Source organism: Chiloscyllium plagiosum, chromosome 12, assembly GCF_004010195.1.
Source record: "Chiloscyllium plagiosum isolate BGI_BamShark_2017 chromosome 12, ASM401019v2, whole genome shotgun sequence".
Classification (NCBI taxonomy): Eukaryota; Metazoa; Chordata; class Chondrichthyes; order Orectolobiformes; family Hemiscylliidae; genus Chiloscyllium; species Chiloscyllium plagiosum.
Genome location: NC_057721.1, coordinates 70870492 through 70877557, shown reverse-complemented (window position 1 = coordinate 70877557; position 7066 = coordinate 70870492).

The window sequence follows — 7066 nt, the reverse complement described above, 5'->3', positions numbered from 1 at the left end:
AACAACGCGACGGTCGGAGGGGGAGCGTCTTATCTTCCGACTGGGAACCCTCCACCCGCAGGGGATGAACTTGGGCTTCACCAGTTTCTTCATCCCCCCTCCCCCCACCTTGTCTCAGGCGGATCCCTCCCGCCCGGCACCGCCTTCCTGCCCTGCAGTCTTCTTCTTGGCCTCTCCGCCTCCACCCTACTCCGACCTATCACCTTCACCTTGACCTCTTTCCACCTATCACATTTCCAACGCCCCTCCTCCAAGTCCCTCCTCCCTACCTTTTATCTTCTCCTGCTGAACACTCTCTGCACAGGCCCTTCTTCAGGCCTGTGCCCGAAACGTCGAATCTCCTGTTCCCTGGATGCTGCCTGACCTGCTGTGCTGTTCCAGCAATAAAGTTTCAACTTTGATCTCCAGCATCTGCAGACCTCACTTTCTCCTCGGATCTATATCACCACTTCTTCAGGGTCACTGGGTCGAAATCCTGGAATTTGCTCCCTCACAGAACCGTGGGTTCCTCTTCACCACATGGACTGCAACAGTTGATGATGAAAAAGCAATCAAGTGTAGGCAGTAAGTGCTGTCCTGGACAGTAATGCTCGCATCTCATCAAAGAGCATTCTGGTGAAGGTCGGAGCCCCATCAGACTTGCATAACACCATAAGATGCAGGATCAGAAGTAGGCTATGTCGCCCATTGATTCAAGTGAAAGTGAAGACTGCAGATGCTGGAGATTAGAGTCAAGATTAGAGTGGTGCTTGAAAAACACAGCAGGTCAGGCAGCAACCGAGGAGCAGGACACCGAGCGTGGAATTCCCAAATCCCATCCCACTGGAGTTAGTCGACTCAACTCAGACTAGGATCAACCCCTGGAAACTTCTAGATCTCCATTGCGTGATTACCAGCCACTCACACTATACTCATAAACAAGGGAAATAAAGGTCTGCCAACAATATTTTCGTAAAAAAAACATTCCTTTAACAATAAGGTGGAAAACACATCTGTTTAATGAGAGATGTGAGGGCGCTAAAAAAAAGTGTAAATGTAAAACATGCACTGAACCAAGAAGAAATAATATTTTTCACTGGAGCATTGAGCATGAGAGGACCATTTTTTTGGCAATTATAATATTCCCAATGAGAATGAATGCCTTGGGTGCAGCGACAGCATTTACATAGCACCTTGAACTTTCTGAAATGTGCAAGCAGCTGGAAATTGAGCATTGGGAAGGATTGAAAATGAAGATTTTGAGTGTGTTAAAAGTAAGTGGAAGGTTTTCAGGACAGAATCCTAAAATGCATATAAAAAACAAAAGGACTGATTTCTACATTGCAGAGGCTGAGCACCAACTCTCAGATACCTTCTCCTACCTCCCCCAGGACTATGACTCCACATTGAATGCCACTATATCCACAATCGTCACCCATCTCATTTCATCCCCCACTGCCTCCAAGCTGACAGCCCCTCAACTCCGCATAGCTCACTCTACCTCCTTCCCAAAATCCACAAACAGAATATCCAGGCAGATCCATTGTTTCAGCCTGCTCCTGCCCACAGAACTCATCTCTTCCTACCTCAACCCAATTTCTGCTTCCCTTGTCAATTCTCTTCCCACTGACATATGCCATTCCTCTGATGCTCTACATTAGTTCCAGAATTTCCAGTTCACAAGCTCCAGATGCCTCTCTATATCATCAACATCCAACCTTTTATACATCCTTCCCCCGTCAAGATGGTCTCAAGGCCCTCTGCTTCTTCCTGGAAGAAAAGGCCTGAACTTTTCCCATCCTCCTCCACCTGGCTGAGCTTGTCCTCACTCTAAACAATTTCTCTGAACTTCTCCCACTTTCATCAGATCAAAGGTGTGGCTATGGATATCCATAAGGACTTTAGTTAAGCCTGTCTCTTTGTAGAGTATGTGGACCTTTCCTTGTTCCAGTCCTACTCTAACTCCATCACAACCCTTTCTCTGGTATAAAGATGACATCATTGGTGCTGCTTCCCTCGCTCATCTGGAATTGGAAGACTTTATCAATTTTGCTTCCAATTTCCACCCCACCTTCACCTGTTCCATCTCTGACTCCTCCCCTTCCTCGACATCACTGTTACCATTTCTGATGATAATTTGGCCACCAATATCCACTACAAACCCACTGACTCCCACAGTTACCTCGACTATACATCCTCACACCCTGCTTCCTGTGAACACCCTATCCCATTTCTCAGTTCTTCTGTCTCCATCACCTCTGTTCCACTGATGCCAACTTAAACAAGGGGGTCTATGGAATGTTCACCTTCTTCCTCAGCAAGGAATTCCCCAGCACTGTTGTTGACGGCACCCATAGCCATGTCCGACCCATTTTCTGGACTCAGCCCTCCCCACCCTTCCTCCCGCTACAGCGAGAGGGCCCCCTTTGTCCCTATTTACTTTTCCCACCAGCATCAACATCCAGAGGATCATTAGCCCCATCATCGTTGCCACCTCCAATAAGTTGCCACCACCACACACATACACCCCTCCCCTTCTTTGTCCACAGAGACCATGCCGTCCTGGACACTCCAGTCCACTCTTCCTTCACTCCAACACCCCTCCCCCACCCCCCTCACAGCTCCACAGTACTTTCCCCTCAACCACCGAAGGTGTAACACTTGCCCATTTACTTCCTTTGTCCTCAGTATCCATGGCCCCAGACACGCCTACCAGGTGAAGCAGTGATTTACCTGCATTTCACTCGATCTAGTCTACTGTATCCACAGCTCACAATGTGGTGTTCTCTACATTAGGGAGACGAACCACAAACTGAGCGACCCCCTTCCCAGAAAACCAACGTTCTGTCCAAAAAAACGATCCTGAGCTTCCAGTTGCCTGCCACCTTGTTCCTGGCCAACATCTATGTCTTAGGTTTGCTGCCGTACTCCATTGAAGCTCAGTGCAAGCTGGAAGAACAGCACCTTATTTTCACTTGGGGACCCTGTAGCTTTCTCAACTCAATATCGAGTTCAGCAGTTTTATGGTCGAAGAACTCCCACACACCAGGCCTTGTCATCATGTGGGTTGCTACCACAAACAAACCAATGTCAGTTACTAATAGACCCCATTAGCAGCTATTCATTCTCTCAGGCTGACTTTTACCCACTCTGTCTGTCCAATGGTTTTTCTCCCTCTCTGGATTCCATCTCCACCCATCATTTACCCCTCTCCCCTCCATCCACCCGACCTTTAGCATATATACTAACCTTTTCCTAGTTACCATCAATTCTGAACAAGGGTCACTGGACCCGAAATGTTAAATCTGGTTTCTCTCCACACATGCTATCAGACCTGTTGAGTTTATCCAGCAATTTCTGTTTTTTGGTCCTGGAGTGCAAGACTGTATTGACTCAAAACTTTGCTGTCCATAGTGGAGTGGAGGGAGGGAGCTACATAAATAGTGCACTGCTCAGGAGGACTTGGAAAGAAGAAAGATTGAGTGAGAGAGAGCTCTGTGAGATTGGTGTAGTAGTGTGCTAGAGTTAATGCATGAGGACATGGAGAACAAGTGGGGATGGCAAACACAAACGTGGAACTTGAATCAAAGCTAGAGTGGGACACGGCACAGTCAACATAGCTATGGAGATGAAGGATCTGAGTATGGTGTCTTTCAGGAAGTCAACAGTTTAGTGTTTGTGTTTCAGATCAGCAAAATGAATAATGTGTGATGTTTGCTGTAGCTGCAACACAAAGCAACACCAGTAGATGGAGCTGAAAGCAGCAGAAAGCATGCAGCAAATGTTAAAGAGAGGAAGATGATGCAAGTGTTAATAAAGTTTCTGAAGAAGGGTCACTGAACCTGAAATAGTAACTCTGCTTTCTCTCCACAGATGCTGCCAGACCTGCTGGGTTTTCCCAGCAATTTCTATTTGTGTTGTTGTTGTTCACAAAGCATTCAATTGTTTGAATTCCAGTTGTCTCCAGCTGTTTCTAATATCCATATCCAAAAATGAAGTAAATTTCTATGGGGTGCAGTTGTAGTGTCCTTACCCCAGGACTGAGAGACCCAGGTTCAAGTCCCACCTGCTCCAGTAGATGTGTAGCGACATCTCTGAATAGGGCGATCAGGAAAAATAGGATAAGTTAAAAAAAAGTTTCTTACTTATTCATTGCAACTTACCTTCCCACCAATTCTATTGTCTGATACGATGGGCCCTGCCTCAGAGAAGCAGCCAGGATTTATCTGGAGGTCTCCCTGCACAGAGACAGCTCCTGATGATGCCAGTAAAATGTCAGTGGAGGCATTAAGGAAGGGGTTGTTAATGTTTGTTAATCATCATTAATTGACCATACACTCTGGTCAATCCGTGATCCCATCCCTGATGTTCCAAATGTTGGATTTCCCTTCAATGTCTAACAATTTACCAAATGTTCTGATCCCAGCTGATGGTAACATTGGATAGATAAGATTCCAGAATGAAATCTGGCTTGTTAGACAATATTTTTAATTTATTTAGATATTTAATGTGGGGTTTAGTGACTGAAATATATTCACACAAGGCTGAAGACGTTATTTTACAAATAATCAGTTTATTATGCTGAGAAAAGAAAACAATCAAACCAAGCTATGTGTAGATATGCTACAGTCAGAATGATCTTAACACATATATCAGGGTCACACACATACCCTGTTTCCTAAAATTATCCATTACAGCGACTTGAGCTATAGAGAAATTGCACTCCTATCTGAACTCTAGAAGATTTTACTCAACTGATTCTTTCTAATTTCTTTTTCTTGAACAACTTGGAGATAATTTTATGATTCCTTTCTGTGTTTGATAGCCCCAATGTTTCCAATGCAAAAAAACCTGAGCATTTCTAATTCAAAAGACTCCCTCTTCCTTCCTTCATTCAGGAAATGTGTATCGCTGCCTGGGCTAGTATTTATTCCCCTTCATGATTCCTTTCTGTGTTTGATAGCCCCAATGTTTCCAATGCAAAAAAAACTGAACATTTCTAATTCAAAAGGCTCCCTCTTCCTTCCTTCATTCAGGAAATGTGTATCGCTGCCTGGGCTAGTATTTATTCCCCTTCCTTTGTTGCCCTGGGGAAGGCAATGGTGAGCTGCTTCCTTGAATCCTTGCAGTACATTTGGTGGAGGTAGACCCACAATGCCATTACGGATAGAGTTTGGGGAATTGGACTGAGTAACGTTGAAGGAATTTCCAAGTCAGGATGGTAAAAAAAACTCTTTTAGCTGATGAGTGCTGGTGGTGGAGGGAGTTGATGTTTATGAATGTGGTGCCAATCAAGTGGACTTTTATCCTGGATGGTGTTGTGCCTCCTGAATGTTGTTGGAGCTGCACCCATCCAGGCAAGTAGGGGTAGTAATCCATTACACTCCTGACCTGTGCCTTGGAGATGGTGGACAGGCTTTGTGGGGGTTTCATTAGTTAAGTTACTCACTACAAGAGTCATAGCCTCTGGCCTTCTCTTGGAGGTACAGTATTACATCTAGCCCTACTTAGCTTCCAGTTAATGGCAACCCTGTGAATGTAAATAGTGGGTAATTCTGCTTTTTGAGGGGAGGACACACCTGGGCAGTTCTCCACATTGCCAGGTCAATGCCAGTGTTGTGGTGTACTGGAACCACTTGGTTATAGACATAACAACATTTAGAGCATAAATCTTCAGTACTATTCCTGTAATATTTCAGTAAACTTGGCCCTTGAAGGCTCTATTTCCTTCTGCCATTTCTTAATATCACATGGAGCACATCAAATTGGACGAAGACTAGCATCTGTGACTGTAGGGACCTCTGGAGGAGGCCGAGATGATGTTTTAGGATAAAAATTGTTGAACACACTTCAACTTCACCCTGCAAACTTCTGTACAGTCAACATTGTCTTCTCTTTCTCCTTTGGAAACTTTTGTGAACATTCAGTTTATGAGAAAACTAATGGCAATTACCTTAAATACCAGCTAAACAAGAATGGACCGTGATATATCAGCTAGTAGTTCCAACTGAGTATCATAAAAACATTTTATGAGTGGCTAATGAATTCCAATAGCAGGTAACTCAGAGAAAACAAAGATTAAAACAAATTGCATTATCAGTCGGTATCAATGACTGGCTTGCTTCGCTGAGCAATATTTTTATTGGTTTACCTCCTTAATTTGAAGAAGAATGAACTATCTATTTAACATAAAATGCTCAGAACCTCCATTGGTCAATTATTTTTATCAATATTGAGGAAAGATTTCTTGACTATCCAGAGTCATTGCTCCCTTAGAGTCATATAGCACGGAAACAGACTTTTCGGTCCAACCAGTCCATGCTGAACATAACCCCAAACTATACTAGTGCCATCTGCCTATTCCTGGCCCATATCCTCCAATCCCTTCTGAATCATGTACTTATCCAAATGTCTTTTAAACATTGTAATTGCACCCCCAAAAGCCTGTTGATGAAGGAGCAGCACTCCAAACGCTTGTGATTTCAAATAAACATTTTTGACTATAACCTGGTGTCATGTGATGTATGTTTTTTTTTCTATATGATGTCTTGCTGGAACTAAGGGAAGTGTCAGAATGTCATAAGAAAATAAACAAAGACTTTAAGGTCAAAGTAGTCATTCATTTCCTTCTATTGATTTGCACTTCAACCTGTATGCCTCAGCATCAGTGTAAACCACCTTTAAATAAAGTTTGTCAAGAAAATTTCACATTTAAATTTTATGTTTATTCTTGAATTTGTAATTCATAGAATCAATATTTTCTCTCATAAAATGTTTATAACAATTGTATTGCCTGAAAATTATAACAGAGCTCTCCATAACACCCTACACAATCTTAATCCCTCATTCAACAACAGTATAACAAATCATTTCTTTGTTTACTATTCTTGCTGTATGTGAGAACTTCCGATGTCAAAATTGGCGACCATGTTCACTCCATTTAAAAATGTGACCGCACTTCTATAAGACTGTAAGACATGGGAGCAGCAGTTAGGCCATTCAGCACATCGAGTCTGCTACTCGATGTACTCCAGTACTCAAGTCTTAGGCCAGGTCAGTGTGGGGGCAGCAAATCCCAGAGGCAAGT